Genomic DNA, 20,043 nt, shown 5'->3' on the forward strand with positions numbered 1-20,043 from the left:
TTGAGTATATTCTGCGCAGTGTCATTTTCTAGATCCACCATTTCTTACTTTTCAGTATGGGTCAAGTTTCTAAGCTTTCTAAATCTCCATTTTCCAGCTAATGAAAAGAAAATAGGATTCCACCAAGTCTCCTATCTACCTACTCCAGGACTTCTGTGAAGATCATGAGATGAGGCACAGGAAAACACTCCACAGACATTTGGTTACAGTGTAAAATGTTTGCACCTGGCTTTAAAGCAAGTCGTGTTCCTGAGCTGAAGAAACTCCAAGCAGGCTAGTTGCTAGGGAGAGGAAGCCCGGCGTTGCTACATGACATCATTACCCAGGCTGACACTTAACATATTAGCCTTTTATATAAATAGACATTAACCGTGCTGTCAACCACGATGGCTCTGTTCTGATTAGAGAAAGCACATTGAACCTGGCTGGGAGCTGTGCGCCCTGAGACAGGGGAGCTCACATCAAAATGCAGTCCATCCTCCTTCTGAGAACTGCCTGTCATCATGGAAAGATTTACAACCTCGTGGCGGAGACAGTCTTGTCCGGAGGCACCTGCTCTTTACAACCCCCAGCCCCTATGGCCTGTAATCTGGTCCCGGGGTGCCCAGAGGCACCCACCCTCTGTGACCCGCTCCCCCCCCCCCCCCCAGCCCACATGACTTGTAACCTGTAACCATTATACCTTGCCCACTTCCCCATACCTGTAATTCCCACTTCCCCACATGATCTTTGTCCTCCTACCCTACATAAGCAGCTGGCTGATGGTGGGGGGCAGAGCAGATGTTTGTGGATGACCAGCTGCTCTCCCACACTGCCGGCAGGATTGGAATAAATGTTCATATGATTCCACCCTGTCTCTGCTTAAGTGGCTCAAGTAGTGACAGGCAGCCTGGACCGCTCGGTTGTCCGGTTACCAAACTAGACATCCTAAATTTCCAGAAATCAAACAACATACTTCTACATAACCCAGGGGTCAAAGAAGTCTCCAGAGAAAATAAAGAAGTAGGAAGCAAAAAGAAGTTGAATTTAATAAAAAGGAGAACAGCCTAAAACAGGCCACTACACAAGAAAGAATTTCCAAATAGCTGGTAAGTATGTGAAAGATTTCTTCACACAGTCACCAGGGAAATGCAAATTCAAGTGATAAGAATGTTTAAGTGATTGTTTTAGGGGTGAGGACGACAGGAATCAACTGGCATGTGATGAGAGTACGAACTGACACACTGTCGGCCTCTGCACACGCACACATGCTGTTAGGAAAGACATTCTCGGCCATGAATGGACCAAACAGTGATGTGCATCCCCCCCCCCCCCCCCAGTTGTTTTAATAAAAGATATTTTTAAATTATATTTTTATTGAATTCAGAGAAGAAGGGAGAGGGAGGGAGAGATAGAAACATCAATGATGAGAGAGAAGCATGGATTGGCTGCCTCCTGCACGCCCCCACTGGGAATCCAGCCTGAAACCCGGTCATGTGCCCTGACCTGGAACTGAACTGTGACCTCCTGGTTCCTAGGTCAATGCTCAACCACTGAACCAAGCCGGTCAGCCCCTAAATGGGAAACCCGGTCATGTGCCCTGACCTGGAACTGAACTGTGACTTCCTGGTTCCTAGGTCAATGCTCAACCACTGAACCAAGCCGGTCAGCCCCTAAATGGTTTAAGTATAGGGATTTTCACACCATTATTCATAATAGCCAAACTAGGACATAAGCTAAATATTCCTCCACTGTAGAAATTAATTCATAACTAAATTGTGGCACAGTGCTACAGGGGCACAATTAGCATAGAAAATGAGCAAACGTGCTACAAGCAACAAGAATGAGTCTCACATCAAAAACCAGAGTGAACGACTTGACACCGAAATAAGGCAAACTGTGTGATTCTTTTTATGTCGGGTTCTAAGAGAGGCCAATGGCATTCTTGGTGTTAGAGGGCGGGGTAGTGGTTCCTGTGGAAAGAGAGAAGGGGGGGGTGGCGAGGAGGCAGTTCTGATATGCTGGGGGGGTTTTAAATCTTGACCCTGTTGGTAGTTCCATGGATATGTTCTCCTGGTGACAATCTGTCAACCTATACACTTTGATTTTAAGTATTTTCCACAGTATGTTTCATTTCAATTAAAAAGTGTTCATTAAAAAAATTAAAGATAAAATTTCACATTTCATGGTTTAGAACAGCGGTTCTCAAGCTGTGGGTCACGACCCCTTTGGCGGTCAAACGACCCTTTCACAGGGGTCGCCTAAGACCATCCTGCATATCAGATATTTACATGACAATTCATAACAGTAGCAACATTACAGTTATGAAGTAGCAACGAAAATAATTTTATGGTTGGGTCACAACATGAGGAACTGTATTTAAAAGGCCAGAAGGTTGAGAACCACTGGTTTAGAATGTGGTTCTTCTTGTTCCAGCGCTTATGGCTCCATGCCACCCAAGCACTCTTATTCTCTGTGTCTAAGACACCAGCATGAAACATTTAAAGCTGCTTCAGGATACTCTCTCTTTTTTTTTTTTGTAGAGAAAAAATTAAGTTGTTCATTTTGGAAGTTTGACTCACATTCCGAGAAGTTATGCAATTTCCTGCCTGATGGAGGACAGTTCCTTGTTTCAGTGATAAATGGCGGCTCCTTGTCCTCTAGTCTGAGAAAACATCCTCTGTAGCGTGCTCTCAGGTTTCCAGTTTCTCTCCAGGTTACTGGTGTTCCATCCGAAGGCAGGGAGAGAATGGAATTCCTGCCCTTGGATCCCAGGGCTGACTGGCAGCTCCGGCCAGAGCCCTCACATTGCTCGCTTGCATGCTGTCTGTCGCTGCGTGATGTACCTCCTGCTCCTTATATGTTAATAGAGATTGCCCTGGCCCGGTGGCCCCGCTGGTTGGAGTCATCCTGTGGACCAAAAGGTTTTGGGTTCAATTCCTGGTCAGGGCACATACCTACGTTTGCTGGTTCGATCCCCACTCAGGGCCATATGGGAGGCATCCAGTCAATGTTCCTCCCTTCCGCTCTCTTTAAAATCAATAGACATATCCTTGGGTAAGGATAACAAAAATAGAGCTTCTTTATTCTTAAGATAAAGTTGTTGTTTTTTGTCCATCAAGCAAAGAGGAAAGTATAGAATTTTACGGCAAATTGCAGTTTGGTAAATGTACCTAACCCTGGGGTAGACCATTAGAAGTAAGTACAGTAGGTCTTCGGGTGACGTCGGAGATCCGTTCCTACGGCGACGTAGCGGATTCGCCGTAAGTGGGAACCACCTACATCAGCACCTGCGTCACTCACACGGAGCACAGACACAGCAGTCATGAAGGGAAACAGTAAAAAAAACGTAAAAGAAAGAGAACAATTCCTGACCTTTACTTGTGGTAAATAAATAATAAAAAACATAAAGCACATACGTCAAAATGACGGAACTTTTTTTATACATAAATGGGAGATGGCGACATAACCACCAAACGATGGAGGTGGAGTCCGACGTAGCCTGAGGACGGCCTGGATACCAATGAAAGGATTTTCTTTAGGTAGCCACGCAACAAATTGCATTCTTGCATTAATATGTAGCCACTGGATCCTCATTCAAATTGTGAATTCTAACAAGAATATTTTTCATTATATTAGGACAAAGTGATCCAGGGTATTAAAAATGATTTTGTCCTATTTGAGTGAGCTAATAACTGTTCAGTCCTTCTGGAAAATATTAGAAGATATTAAAAGGAAAGAAGTTCTATGCCTTGACTCCATTGATCTGTAAAGGCACTTTAGTCCTCGGGGAAAAAGTCAGGAAGTACAAGACCAATGACCTGAAAAGCACCCATCTTAGACCTTGTGTTTTGAAACTAAAAGAAGTGGGAGCTGTTTTTATGATTAGGGGCGTGGGAGGCTGACCGTTAGAAGTGTCTTTGGGCGTCAGAAGGCACTATGTGGCTATTTTTAGCAAGAGATGGATTATTTTAGCCTCTTGGGCTCCACGCTGAGCATGGACGAGGGTTAATGGCACCCGTCTTCACCAGGTTTCCTCCACTCAACCCCCACCAAGCATTAGGTAATCTGCCTATTGGTGAGCCAAGCACTACCTCACTATATAATGGCCCACACTCATTTTTGCTTTTATTTTTAATTCTTACAATATTAAAGCCGTTTCCCTAAACCTTCTCTTCCCCCTTTCCTTTCAAATTAAAAACAATCCTGGGTGACTTCTGTAAGAGAGAGGAAGAGGTGGCATCGAGTCATGGAAAAATGAGAAAGCTTGGATTGGGAAGCCTGGCTCTAGTCCTGGCATTAACCTGTAGGCTGTCCTTGGTCAAACTGGTCTTTCTGAGCCTCAGTGTCCTCATTTGTACAATGTGGATGATAACTCTTGTTCCATTCCCCTCCCTGGGGTTTGTGAACGACTGAGGTTGGTGTGAAAGTTCTGGAAAACCTACTAGATAAAGGGAAGGCATTATTATCACCACTCCCCTGCAGACTGTTCACAAAATTACTGGGACTAACTTTCTAAGATGGTTTCCCTGTTCCTGACTCAGTTCCTTGGCTTATACTGAATTGACTTTCTGTTGAGTCTGGAAACTTCTAGAACTTCTCTAATACTGCAACCCGTAGGGAACATTTACAGCTTTAGAAACGAAGGGAAATACTGCCTACTTAGGTGAGAGTGGTTTACGAAGTCAATCAAAGCTCCCGCTTGAGATGATTGTAGACTTCGAGCAGCGGTTCTCAACCTGTGGGTCGCGACCCCTTTGGCGGTCGAACGACCCTTTCACAGGGGTCGCCTAAGACCATCAGAAAACACATATATAATTACATATTGTTTTTGTGATTAATCACTATGCTTTCATTATGTTCAATTTGCAACAATGAAAATACATCCTGCATATCAGATATTTACAATACGATTCATAACAGCAGCAAAATTACAGTTATGAAGTTGCAACGAAAATAATTTTATGGTTGGGGGTCACCACAACCTGAGGAACTGTATTAAAGGGTCGCGGCATTAGGAAGGTTGAGAACCACTGACTTAGAGAGAGAGGGGTTAGGGTGAAGCACCTCCCCAAAATCAGGAATGGCTGGCGATCTCTGTATTTAACGTGTCAGAGGAGAGCAGAGGGGCTCTCCCTCGCAATGTGCTGCCAGCCAGCACCCCCCCCCCCCCCCCCCCCCCGGCCATTGCTGAAAGCTCCTGGCTGGAGATCAGTCGCTCCTAAGGAACTTCCAGCTCTTTCCCCATGACCTTCCATCTGGCTCCCTCGCCAGTCAGCACCTCGCCCAGGCTCTCCCTCCCCCAGACTGCGGTGCTCCCCACCCTCCTTCGCTGGCCTCTGAATGCCAAAGCCGTGAGGTTACCAGCCAGCAAACACAGCTGGGTCTTTCCCTGGTGGCTGCGTTTGAGCGTCTCACACCATGTGTTCCATGCCTTGGACTTGGAGTCGGAGGACAGAGAGAACTTATGGGAAGGCTCCTGAGTTTCCAAGGGGCTCAGTCACACCCTAGGTCACCCTGACCTTTCGGAGGCCTCAGAACCCTCTCAACCTACCCTCAGATCTGTCTGGCCAGTGACCAGCAGCCATGTCAGAGAACCCACAGCTCGGAGGTACAGCCTGGAGGGCAGCAGGGGCACCTGCACCCCACATGGCGTGTGTGGCAAGAAGTGTTTGGGTTCATTGGTTCTACCGACGGGTTTCCTACCCTTGTCAGGTCCCCGTGGAGAGGAACACACTGATGCCTCTCAATGACTTACACTCATGCGTGTGTCATTGCGCTGGACTCATGCGCTTCTGAACTGCACGGCCCATGCTCGCTCAGGTGGTGCCTGACTGCGATTCAGGGGACGGGGCTGAGGGACCGTGTGGGCTTGGGCCGTCAGCAGAAAGGAGGGGGCAGGGCAGCTGCGCAGAACGTCCCTGGAACAAGTTGGGCAGGACTTTCCCGCTCCTCCTCAGGGGATGTGAGGAGTTGCTCAGCCAAGGGAGACATCGGTTAACAAGCTGCAGCCGGGACCCTGAGCAAGGCTTTCATCCCACAATGGTCTCAGCGGCAACATTTCTACATTCACATCAGCTTCCAGTGGTTCAGACCTCTCCCTGGTGGGAAAACACAAAATCCTGCCGGGTTGCTCCTACTAGTCAGTATACAGTCCTTTCGGCTACTGGATATTTTATATTATCCATATTTTAATTTTATAATCCCTCAAAATATTATATATGTTTTCATTTTCCAATGTCAGCATTTTCTGGCTATTCCATAATGTATTTCCTCTGTGTATGTCTGTGCCCCTACAAGTGGTAAGATTTCCAATGCACGTTTTTTTCTAAATCATAGTTGGGCCTTCAAATGAATATTTTATTTTGATGCAATAATCTGAGAAAGGAGCCTCCCTACTCGGAAAGCCAGTGCTGAGTCAAACACTTTCACTCTCCATTCTGAGCCTTTCTTTGCTTGATTTGTATTTACCTTTCAAACCTTAAGTGAAATAAATGTCCCCTCTTTAGGGAAACCGCCCATAAATCCTAGGACTAGTTCAGGTCCTCCAGTAACAGGCACACAAAGCTCCCAGTACGGTTATTAATGCCAAATTATACTGTTCTTAGTGAATACCAATTTGTATAACTGTTTTAAGTGTAATGGCTTCATATCTGGGTTTAAGCTCCATTAGGTCAGGGCCATGCTTGTCTTGACCACTGCTGAACTTCTTTGGCCTAAGGGAATACAAGTACTGAGCAGCATAGTGAAAAATGGGTAAACCAACATATCTCTGGCAGACAATTCCTGGTGAACTTAGAACATGAAACGCTGCTGAGACCTGGAACAAATTCAGCCACCTTCCTGCCTACTTGCTGGCAGGGGCAGAAGCAACGGAGGCAAGAAAGCCTGCTCTCTGAGTTCCGCTGGGGTTTCCGAAGTTCACACTATATATTGATTCTCCCAGTCTTTTCAAGCTAATTTCAGAATCAGAGGCCGTAGAGAGAATGTGGATTGTTCCTTTGACCCCCTCTGACGGGCCCCTGGCCAGCTTGAAGTCAACTACAGAGTCCAGCCCTCAGACAAGGGAGTATCTCCAGGACCACGTCAACTCAACCACCACACGGTCTGTCTGATTCAGTTTCTTATCTATGGACTCAGCAGTAAAGATCCAGACATACCGCTCCGTGGCTCTTAGAAGCTGCCAATAAATGGCTGGAAATATAAAGGAGAGAGCATGTTTTTAATTCTCTCTTTATCATTTTAGAGAGATTACTAACAGCCATGCTTTGTAAGGCCTGTGCGGCATACAAGTAAGAATCTCCCGTTCTAATTACTCCCTTACATTGAAGCAGTCATCAACTGAGACTACTTCTACCCAAACATTAGACTATGACCCGAACCAAACCAAACAAATGTCAAAGACAAAGACAGCAAATCCTTTGAGCCATTCTATGGACACCAGAGAGCCATTTTGATAACAGTGTTCCTTTGTTTTGGAGGAAACAGATTAAAACCAAATTCTCTCATAATTTCCCAATTAAGAAGACATTATATGTTGAATATTCAAAAAGTAGTATTCTTACCCACCTCTTTCTCTAAAGACATTATTCAAGAAGTTTAAAGGCCCCAATGGTTACCATGCAATCTTTTTTGTTTTAGTTCTTTTTATGTATTTGTTAGTTATTTTTATTTTATTAAATTCATGCAATCTTTCAATTCTAGGTAACATTAAAACTTTGACCTTGCCCAGCCAGTGTGGCTCAGTGGTTGAACGTCGATTCATGCAACAAGAGATCGCTGGTTCGATTCCTGGCCTGGGCACATGCCTGGGTTGTGGGCTCGATCCCTAGCAACAGGCTTGTAGGAAGCAGCCGAACAATGATTCTCTCTCATCATTGATGTTTCTATCACTCTCTCCCTCTCCCTTCCTCTCTTTCTAAAATTAATATAAATATATTTTAAAACAAAACAAAACAAAACAAAAAAACTTCTGACCTTTCATATTTTTCTCCACACCGTAAACAACTCAAGGTCGATTTGTTTGTCCCAAGTGTCCTTGTGATTTGTTTGGAATGTATGTGTTTGGAAGGTATGCTCTGAGCACAGTATCAATATTCAACAACTGCTGACTAACAAACAATTCCCTTCTCCATCGTCTGCACACTGAATTGTACAGTCTGGGCCTGGACCCGGATGTTAAAGGGTTAGCAGGCTTTTGCTCCATTCAGCACCGTGCTGTGCTATCAGGGTGCACACGTGGCAGACCCTTAGGGACGGGGCCAAACAGATGGTGTCCGCAGCCCCGAAGCAGTGCCTTTGGCATGCGGCTCGCAGAGAGGAGCCAGGAGCAAAGCTTCCGGCACACATGGCGTGGAGGGTTTCCTGACACATGGTGATGCTTCAGGAAGACCATGATTAAGCGCAGTCTTTGAAGAGTTTTAGGTGGATTTTAAAACATGAAAGTAAAATGTAATCTTCACAGATTTGTTAACCCTCTCCTGTGCCTTTCCCAACACTGTGTGCCCTCAGAAGCCCGCTCATTAATGCGCCTCTCCATTCCCAGCAGAGGCAACGGGGGCGGGGGGGGGGGGGGGAGGAGGGGGCTGCAGTGACCTCTTGAGCTGAACACATAGTAACTCCTCGAACACACTGCGCGGCGCCTCTGACAGCGGCCGGCGCTGCGTGGGCCTCAGGCGCCATCCTGGTGTGGGAGCTGCTCTGCTGGAGATGCTGGTGACCCGACCGCAGCTGCACCGCTCATGGGACACCCGAGGGAACAGGAGTCACAGGAGCCCCCGCGCCTCCTCTGCTCGCCCCCTTATGTCTTTTTCTGTGCGCACCTCCCAAGCTGTCCGCATTCTGTCTGGTGGAGAGTTTGCGCCTCAGGTGCTTCATGCTGACTACACTATCCATGTGGCTCTTTTACACGTGCTCACCAAATAACTTCAACTTCATGCCCAATGCTCCCTTCCTGTACCAAACCAAGCCTTCGCTCTGCATGCTGCCTGGAGGGTGAGGAACGTCTTCCCTGAAGAAAGAGACGCGAGGAGATTCCAGACCGAGAGCCACGTGAATGCCTGGGTGAGTCAGGAGATGGGGAATGTTCCAGAAATGATGAGGGACCCTGCACGACCAGCACAGGCCTAAGGGTACAGCGTGAAGATCAAATCTAGTTTCCAACATGTCCGCTGAGGCTGCGTGGTGTTTGTGAAATGCTTGAATTATCCGTCAGTATTTAATCCCCGGGAGATTTCACATTACACTGCAGACTCCCGCTTCGTCTTAAAACACTGGGGTGGGACTCAGCCTGCTTGCAGCGTGGCCACTAAATTAATCGGGGGCGGGAGGGGGGGGGCTGAGCTCTGTATGAAATGCACATTTTTAGTAGCTTAACACAGTAGCTATTTGTTTCTTCTCCAAGCAATAGCTGAGCACAGGTGTTTCCGGCCGGGCACCTTTTCCGGACAGTCCCCTCCCCAGGGCTATACGCGAGGCGCAACTCCTTCTCTTCTGATTCCACCTCCTCTAGGTCTGCGGGGCTCCATCTGCCCAGCGGGGGAAAGAAGGAAGAGAAGAGAGAGAGTGCGGGTGGGCTTCGTGGTCCAGCCCGGACATGGTGTTGGTCGGTCTCGCTCACGGTTCATGAGCGCAAGTCAACGCCATGCCTCCCCCAGGGGCAGCGCTGGCTGGGGAGGCTTTGCAGGGGATGCTCAGGGGGTTAAGAGAAGGGCCTGTGGACCAGGAGCCGATTTCCGCTCTCTGGCCGCTGCCTGCAGGGGAGCGAATATTCTCTACCCCCTGCCTCGGGGCGTGTGTCCACTCTCTGCACCACCGGCACCCGGCCTGCTGAGCTCACGGGGTGCCTTTCTGACCACTGTGGCCGTCTGAGTGACCCTCAGGGTAGGGCGTGGCGGAGCACTTGTCTGGAAGTAATCAGAACGGCTCTTTCTGGAAGTGGAAAAGGCTTCGTAGACCTGGCATTAACAGCGTTTTCCTTTTTAAAGCGAGAGCGCAGTTATCTCTTTAGGTCAACGGGCCATTGCAGATGTACCAGGAGAAACAATTATATGGGATTTTAGCTAATAACTGAGCATTTCATAACTCTCCAGCACTGCTTTTGCTGTCCTTCTGCATGGAATGAGATGTTCGTGGCATTTTTACGGCCAATATTTGTCTCAAAGTCAGAGAACTCTGCTATGGACTGTGATTTTTGGATGGTGGAGAAATGTTTATTACATAGCTTAAAACCTGTCAACTGCTTGATTGCTCTGACCAAGTTTATAAATGTTAGGAGAAAGCTAACACTTGGTGGGGGGGGAACCTGGCTTCCGCAGGCATCATTTATGAACGCTGCCTCTCGCCAGGCTGGGAACATCATCTATTGTGATCTTCCTCATGCACTTGCTAAAGGGAAGGGAAACTATTCAGAGGTAATTTTCGTGGCAGAAAGGAACGTGGGCACCAGTGCACCTTACCGCATTTTACACTGAAGTCACTGAGCCTCCAGGAGGTAAACGCTTTGTCCAGTTACTCAGAGCCACGTACATTTTAGGGAACTTCTAGGCTGCTTTGCAGCACAGTCCTTTCATTTATCTCCAAGCTGACATCAAATTCTACAAATGCTGTTGGGCTGATGGTTTAGGGCAGAGGTCGGCACACTCATTAGACAACAGAGCCAAATAACAACAGTACAACGATTGAAATTTCTCTTGAGAGCCAAATTTTTTTAACTATATAGGTAGGTACACTGTTATTAACTTAATTAGAGTACTCCTAAGGCTTAGGAAGAGCCACACTCAAGGGGCCAAAGAGCCGCATGTGGCTCGAGAGCCACAATTTGCCGACCACGGGTTTAGGGGATAACTGGGTGGTAGCAGCAAAGCAAGGAGAGGCTGAAGGTGGGACACAGACAGACATAGACTAGGAAGTGTGGCACGGAACTAGATTAGAATGAATGTTATCTAACACCCTTTTCCAAAATACTCTAGAGGTAGACGATCCCTGGAAGACCCTGAAAGATGTCAAAGCCTCCAAATACATAGAAAACAAACAACATGTCTTCTGCTGTGGCTCCTTCACTCACCTGTAGAAGAAAGAGTATTGGATCTTGCCACTATGTCCTCCCTGACTGGGCCAAGCTCAGCCACATTCTCTCCCAGCCTGCTCAGGGCAGAACGAACACAGGAGGCACCATTCCGTGCTGGGTCAGGGACAGGCTGCCCTGGTGCAACTTCTGTTATTTTTCTATGGAAGAAAATACCTTTCTAGGATTCTGACTTCCTGTTGTTCAGATCTGTCCGTCTAGCATCTGGATTGCTTATTGCCTCATCATCTTTGTTTCCCTACTTTTCTTCCCTGAGATACCAATTCAGCTTTTTTAAAAAATATATTTTTATTGATTTCAGAGAGGAAGGGAGAGGGAGAGAGAGATAGAAACATCAATGATGAGAGAGACTCACTGATTGGCTGCTTCCTGCATGCCTCACACTGGGGATCCAGCCTGCAACCTGGGCATGTGCCCTTGACCCGGGACCCTTCAGTCCACAGGCTGATTCTCTATCCCCTGAGCAAACCGGCCAGGCAATCCTGACCCTCTACACCTCTTTATTCTTCACGTTACATAGCCCAGCTCCCAGCCCTGAATGCTCTGTGCCTCACCTGTTTTGACCATCCTCATCCCACATTGAATTATTTGCTCTTTTCATGTGAGAGATTCCTCACTTCTCATTGTCTAACACTGACCAATACATATCAGGTGTTCCTCTATGAACAACAAGATCAAACAAAGAGCTGAGGTACCATTTGTATCCTCAATACGGTGTATACCCCAAATACACATGGCTCACCCCGTGCTGGGGCATTAGTAAGCCAAAGTGAAAATAAGCAGAAACAATGTCCAAGGAACCAATGTTCATTACAACTCAGTGGCTAATAATATAATAATGATGATGTTAATAATAATAATAGTTAAGTAGTACTTAGTATGTTCTTTACATTTAAGCCTTAATAAAACAAAACAAAACCCTGTGAGTTAGCTACAACTATTATTCCCATTTTACAGATAAGCAAATTGAGGTAAACGGTGGTCAAGGAATTTGTTCCAGGCCACAGACAATTGTTTGCTATATACAGAGCTCATAGGGAAAATTTGTGAATTATGTTACAACTTTATTGTAATTTAGATTCATCAATTATAACTACCATGTGGTTTATTGTCATAAAGCTAATGATCACAGCCAGCAATTGTGACAATATACTCAATAGAATCATTTTTTAAACTCTTGACTTATATTATGAAACATTCACTCCTTTCTGTTTTCCTCTTTCACATCAACTTTATGTACATTCCAAAGGGAAGAAAAGATATTTGTGGAATATAGACAACCAAAGGAACTTAGGGGAAAAGCCAAATTTATAATGACCACGATCAAAGAGAAAATACAATATTGCCTTTATCCTTTCAAACAAGCAAGGAACAGACCTGCAAACTAAGTGAACCTTCTCCATTATTGTGTCATGTCCATAAACGACGTGTTGAGAGCCACTTTAATGACACAAATACTCTCTGAACTTGTTCTATGCTTATCAGTGAGAAACACTTCCCCAAGTCACCCTAAAGATGCATTTGAGCTGCCAGAATGCTCCCATCCCCAATCATTTTGCTGAGAAATATGAATTCCTTTTGGATGAGACGCGACACGGGTGTGGTGAGAGTGAGGCTGAGAAGAAGCCTTTGGAGACAAAGCACTGAGAGAGAGCTTAGCTGATGCCTCAAAATAAGAGCCAGCAGATTCACATTTCCTATGAAATGTGTTTACACTAAAAGAGCTGTGATAAGACAAACAAGATAGTTTTTTTAAAATACGATCTGATGTGTACATTCCTCTTAATGAGGAGTATTTGCCAATTATTTTAATATCAATCAAACTTCTTTGGAAAATAATGAATTTGATACCATACTGCAAAACCAATTTATTATAAATCAAATGCTGAGTCAAACATTCATATATATAAAAGGCTAATCTGCAAAGTGTTCCCTCGGGAGTTCAACCGGGAGACCGGGAGTTCGATTGTTCGCTATGATGTGCGCTGACCACCTGGGGCGACGTGAAATGAAGGAAGGCCCTGGCCAGCAGCCAGAAAGCCTCAATCAGCCCTGATCGCCAGCCAGGCCTAGGAACCCTACCCGTGCATGAATTTTGTGCACCGGGCCTCTAGTATTAATAATAAACAAAAACACCAACACAAACAACAAAACATCCTCCCTCCCAAGCTTCAGTGAATTGTATCTTTACCAAAAATACTTGGCAACACTTGCCCACAGCATGTGACACGGTGACCCATGGGGGCGCCATGATATATGGCATCTGTCTAAAAAATTGTAGGAGGTTTATTTTCCCAAAATTTCAACTATAGGCTTATGTTTCTAGATTAAGTTTTATAAGATGGCATAATATCTTAAATCTATATTTCTTGTGTAACTCTGAGTAATAAAGACTTCTAAAGTAATTACAAATGTAAATGCATTTCTATGTTCTAGAGCTCACAACAATGTGTCCACAGTCCGGTGTTTCATGAGCAATTACAGTAGGAACTGTGGGGGTGGGAAGCAGATGGGAAAAATGAGAGCACATGCAAAGGACACACTTTGTCTCCCCATTTCGCAGTTGCCCCCCCGGGAGGAGGGGTGCTTGGACATATCAGGGTCAATGAGAGGAAACAGGATGATGATGCTTTGCTGAGTCCCGTGCAACAGACTCCGGAGTACAGCTGCCTCCTGTGCGGCGGGTGCCACGTCGAAATGAAGCTGGCGGGGAGTGGTGTGGCTGCACAGAAAAGGCCCTGCTGCGCTGCCTGCCTAAACGAAGGAGGTGGGAGCGAGAAGCAGATGACACCTGGAAGGTCAGATTGCTAGAGAATGGTGACATCACGTGCCGAAGGTGCAGAGCCGGGACTCCAACCCAGACAGGCTGACTACCACACTCGCTTTTCAAACCACCGTGAGGCTGACTTCATTACACTGTTCGCTTTGATCTGAAACTGTGTCAAGGAGGTTTCTTGGCACCAAATCGGACAGAAGTGTCTGGAGGAATAAAAGCATTTTTACTGAGTTGATCATGTCTATGTTTTAACAAGGCAAATTCCTTTTGGGCTGTTTCTATATGAACTTAAAGGAATGCTGCACTTGCTTAAACCCTATGAGCTAACCCCCTGATGGGAGTTCCATGCTCCATGGCCTGCTTATAGCTCTGAGCTCTGACTCTGAGGATACAGCAGTTCATGAAGTAGAGACCACTGAATGCAATGAGGAACCCAAGGCAGTCGGTCTGTTTGTGATTTCCCTTACTCTATGTGCCACTTCTGCACTTTTCTTCTCCTTTTCTCCATCCCCTCAGTTCATTAATTTTGATCTCTATTCTCTCCATGTTTATCTCATTCTTTCCACTCATATTCTTTTTTTTTAAAATATATTTTATTGATTTTTTACAGAGAGGAAGGAAGAGGGATAGAGAGAGTCAGAAACATCGATGAGAGAGAAACATCGATCTGCTGCCTCCTGCAGGGAGTCCCACTGGGGATGTGCCCGCAACCAAGGTACATGCCCTTGACCGGAATCGAACCTGGGACCCTTGAGTCCGCAGGCCGACGCTCTATCCACTGAGCCAAACTGGTCAGGGCAACCACTCATATTCTTTCATTGTTTTTTGGGGAGGGAGATATTTTTCCTCATTAGTCCTCTGTCCTCTCCTATTAATATGGTCAGCACAACTCGGGCAGAAAGAACACTAAAATAAGAGGCAGAGAACCAAAGTCATTTCATGTTGGCCAATCACTTAATTTTGCTAGGTCTTGGTTCCCTCGCCTGCGATGCAATGGATCACATTAGAAAGTCTCTGAAATTCACTCGGGCTCAAGAACTCTTCGTTAGGCTTGTTGAGTTTGCTATTTACATCTTACAGAGAACATGCCTTGTTTAGGATGTGTCTACATAGTCATTGCATTGATTTCATCAAAAGATTCTCTTTGGCACCAAACATCTGGGAGAACTGGATGCTGGACTTACTGGACCTAACACTTAGGCACGACTGCATAGGCCTGGCCAGCCAACACATTAGCTCAAGTAATAGTTTGTATCTAGTTCTCAGTAAGCATTTCCATGTGTAAAGTGCTAATACCTGCATTTTCATCGCAACCATTTACAACTTCTCAAGAGCTGGGTGAAATTTGAATGAAACACCAGAATCTTGTAGAACCTATAGTCAAGAAACAGAAAGACTATTCCCACTAATGATTCTGTGAATATCCTAGCTGAGTCTGAGGATGAGACAGCCAACCTGGTTTCCTATGGAGTTATCATTTTGATTTTGGAAAGCTTGGGAGACTTCATTCGAATGCCACCAGTAATCCTAGCTGGTCACTAACACTTCCTAGCCTCTTGCTCTCTCATTCTCCCCCATTTACCTCATTCCTTAGAGCCGCTGCTTGTTCATTCCTCTAGGTCATGCCTTGGTGATGGTGAAGCACATTTGCTCACCATCCTCCCTATAAAAATACCTAAAGTGCTTAAAGATGTCCCTCCAGGGGACCATCTTCCAGGTGCACTGACCTGTCTTAGTTTTCAACTTAAAACTGACTTTGCCATTGGAAAGTGCGGAGTACGTTTGCCTGGGTGCACAGGGTAAAATGAGCAATTATGATTATGTGGTCACCTTGCTTTATGGTTATTAAAGGAAGCTTGGGTGCAAGTAATTAAAGACTGGGGACTGGAAATGAGAAGAAACTTCTATTCATTCACTATCTAATTCCTAGAGGCCCAATGCATGAAATTCGTGCAAGGGTAGGCTTTCGCAGCCCGGACTTCATCTGGAAGGTTGTCCAGACGATTGTCTGGACGGCTGTTGGGTCGCTTTGCATATTACGCTTTTATTATTATAGATATTATAGATATTTAAAAAAACACTATAACATCTTCATTTCCAAAGTTAGGACACAAAGTTTCAAAAGGGCTGGAAGAACTGTCCAGCCACACAAGAAACTGCGTCCGAGTTCAAACTCTGGTCTGTTTCTCTCCAAAACCCATGCACTTTCAATACACAATGTTCTCAGTAGACCAAAAAGTTTGAAGAGGTCATTATATCACACAAAACCCACAGATTTATCCGAAGGATTTTACAAAGTTTTATACGACTATTTTATCTTTGGGATATTTCACATAAGATCTAAATTTTCGACTTCTCTAGAAAAATCAAAAGGTCTAACAGTACCTGCTCCATGTTGGCAAGATAACAATAGTGTCTGACTCCCTTAAAATAGGCACACACCGTTAGGTTCACCCCAGTCATCCCCACCCCCTGTACCCCCCATTAGTGTGTGTGAATGGTTATTGTTTTATAAAAGTATTAAATATTATGCCATCATATTACTAGAATAATACTCAGTCTAATTAACTTAATGCATATCATTTATATGCATGTTAAAACAACCAGATTTTAAAATTTCTATGGGAGAGAAAGCCAGAATCTAAAAATAGACTCATTTAAATAAAGTTTTCACTTAACTTTAGGATGTGTCTACACAAACATTACATCAATTTAATAAAAAGTTAAAGAATGTGGTGAGCATCTCCCTTCAGTTCTGAGTAAAGGTTTACCTAGAATTTTTATCTGAGGGAGATATGACTGCCCAAATTCAGATTCACATGAGTAGCAAGAAAAATGTGTCAGGACATTGCATGATTTACACACACACACAAATGTAACACACAGGCAGTGTGGGTTTGCCATAGCATCCGCATGGAATGCATGATGCTAATGTATGAAAATCTTTCCACTTGAAACAACAGGACCACAGTGCCAACACGCTCCGGCTCCCCTCTGAGCTCTGACACATGTACATCTGTCACCCAGCTGTGTGCTCTCACTTTGCCAAAAATGAGAGGTGCCATTTTCAAATAAAGACGCCTTAACATTAATTTTTGGGGTAAATGTGTTGAGCCAGACAAATTCCAAACCAGATGCCAAGTCTTCATCTTTCAGTCCATGATGAGTTTGCCCTGAACCCAGAAGGGTTAAATGGCATCATAAATTAAGAAATGTTGTTGCCCTAACCCAGTGGTCGGCAAACTGCAGCTCACGAGCCACATGCGGCTCTTTGGCCCCTTGAGTGCGGCTCTTCCACAAAATACCGACTTCTGCGCATGGGCCACGAAGTTTCAATCGCACTGTACGTGCGCGCCCGCATGTGGTATTTTGTGGAAGAGTCACACTCAAGGGGACATAGAGCCGCATGTGGCTCATGAGCTGCAGTTTGCCGAACACTGCCCTAGCCGGTTTGGCTCAATGGATAGAGGGTTGGCCTGCGGACTGAAGGGTCCCGGGTTTGATTCCAGTCAAGGGCACATGCCCGGTTGCAGGCTCCATCCCCAGTAGGGGACATGCAGGAGGCAGTCAATCAATGATTCTGTCTCATCATTGATGTTTCCCTCTCTCCCTCTCCCTTCCGCTATGAAATCAATAAAAATAAATTTTTAAAAATGTAAAATAAAAAGAAATGTTTACTGCCGTTTCCCCAGTGCGCTTTGTAGAAAGATAAGTTGGATCATAGGTACTTGGCAGAAGGGTCCCGTTGCCCGAGGGGGTGGCATCACGCATAGTTCCTGGAACTTGCATAGTTCCAAGAAGCAAAGTTGTTGACTGGAGGAGCCACAAAAGAAGCAAAAGGAATACGGGTGGCATGTGACCATCTCTATGCTTGTTTAACAGATTTTAAACAAACCCTGTCCTAGGCTCTGGGCGAGGCATGGTGATGCTAGATAAAGAAAGCGAGACACAGCCCTGCTCTCAGGCAGCCTGCCCGCCAGTGGAACGGAAGGAAAGCAGCGGTGGCAGAACCACAGGGCCAGTTGTGCTCTCGAAGATGCTCTGAAGGAAATGTGATTGGAGAGGTGGCCGCCGGAGGCAATGAGCTTTTGTGCTGACAGCTGAAGGATGAGTAGGTGCTAACCGTGTGAGAGGAAGACTGAAGGACATGTCAGGCAGAGAGAAGAGCATGCGTGAAGGGCCTGCAGGGGATGCAGCCTCGTGAGCACAATGGACAGAGAGTCTCCCTGTGGCTGGGCAGAGGGCGGAGGGAGAGCTGAGTGGCGATGAGGCTGGGATGCGGGGAGCAGCCAGACCATGCGGGCCTTGCTTACCACGTTCAGCAGTTAGTTGGAAATAAGTGGGAAGCTACAGAGGAGTTTAAATGGAAACTAGACTGTTTATATTGTGGGAACTTCACTCTGGCTGGCAGATGAAGTGCTTTGCAGGGAGTCAGACTAGACACAGCTGGTAGAAGAAGAGCCCAGAATGAGAGCGAGACGAGAGCCCATGGGGAATGTGACCGGATCGCAGAAGGGGCATCCCTTCCTTCTGTCCCCTCCAGTCCTCAGACCACAGGTCCAGCCCATGAAGCGCGTGAGAGCCTGCAGGCAGGTTTCCTGGGGAGCGGCCTAGCTGCTCGTTATCACACCTGCGAGTATGAAATTAGCCCAGAGGCGGAGTGGGACTGTCTGGCCATGCCAAGGGCCCTTTACGGATGGGAAATGAGTGTGTAGTGACCCAGGCTGCCCTATGCTGTGACCTTCTCCACAGTTGTTAGCTGGTTAGGAGCAGCCCGGGGAACGTAGACATGTGGGTACAGCCACGCTGGGTTTAGCCTGACAGGCTGGTAGGACAGAAAGACAACAGGGCAAGGGCGTTAGGGCTGATTGGCCGAGACTGTGTGTCATGGACAGTAGCTGGGTAAGAGGGGCGTAAGGGAACGAGGTAGATGCTGCATTTGGACAAAGCAGAGGGACCTCTGACAACGACCACAGATAGTAATAGCTAGGGAACATGTTGCTTGTTAAGGTGAATATCCTCTGGTTCTGTTTGAACCCACTTTGTATCTATTAAAGTAAAATTTCATGTTCTCCAGACGACCAGTAACGGGGAGCTGATGCCACCTCAATGGCGGCATGAGAGACACAGCCTCCCGCTAGCAACAGGTGCCTCCAACCGCAGTTCCAGGAGCTCGGGGTTCATGTAAGAAACGTCCCTGGATACAGACACCAAACCCTGATGACAACCACACAGACAGAGAAGGAAGACAGACCCGCACCGCCCGCACCCCCCACACCCCGCACCACCGCACCGCCCGCACCCCGCACCCCGCACCCCGCACCGCCCATGCTCCAGGCCAGCGCTCTCAGCACCAAGAAGGGACTCACTCCCCAACTGGAAACAGTTCGAGTCGCCAGGAGAAGAGAGTGGGGTGAGCACCCAGCTTCCACAGCCTTTTGGGGCACCCACCTAGGTCCTACTTCGGCATCATCCCTTCAGACTGGCAGAGCTGAGATGGAGAGAGATGGTGGGGGGGGAACAAGGGAGAAAGCAGGGTGACCAAAGGCAGCTGCTCAGAGGGAGTGACCCTGGCCCCCAGGGACCTGCTCTGTAGGAACCCCAGAAGCTCTTGCCACTGAGAAAGCCAACGGCCAGCTCAGCTGCCACCAACCTTTAGCAGCTGCCACAGCTTTCACCTGGTGCCTCCTGTTCCTTCCCCGCACTGGCCCCATCTGGCCCCCAATGGCCCCCACTGGTCTGGGAACAGCCCAGCAGCCAACCCTGGCCTCTGTGCTGAGTGCAAAATGCCCACTCAGGTGTCCGTGACCGACCACACTGCCTGGTGCAGGCCCGGCCAGCCCTCTAGCTCCTCAGTGTCCTTCCTGCTACTGCTGCCCCCAGGAGACCACACTGACACCAGGCCCTGCTGTTGCCTGTGGGCCTGATCAGGCGCTACTCCTGTCGCTGGCCCACACCAGTGCAGGGGCGTTCAGCTGGCCCTTCCAGCCGTGTCCCTGCACCACCTCTGCTGTGGGGAGACCCGCAAACAGAGCAGTGCAGAGCGACAGCCAGCTCTCTCCAGCTGCCAGGGCCCGCAGGTGGCCCAGACCTTGCCGCCTGCACTGGCTCTCATCACTGCACTGCATGTGTCTGCAAACAGCTCCTCCTACTACTCGAGCCCCTGCACCTGCCCCCACAGAAGTGCATGCACACCTGGTGA

Source organism: Myotis yumanensis, unplaced genomic scaffold (genome assembly GCF_028538775.1).
Source record: "Myotis yumanensis isolate MYYU_CA2020_CCGP unplaced genomic scaffold, mMyoYum1.0.hap1 SCAF_8, whole genome shotgun sequence".
NCBI classification, from domain to species: domain Eukaryota; kingdom Metazoa; phylum Chordata; class Mammalia; order Chiroptera; family Vespertilionidae; genus Myotis; species Myotis yumanensis.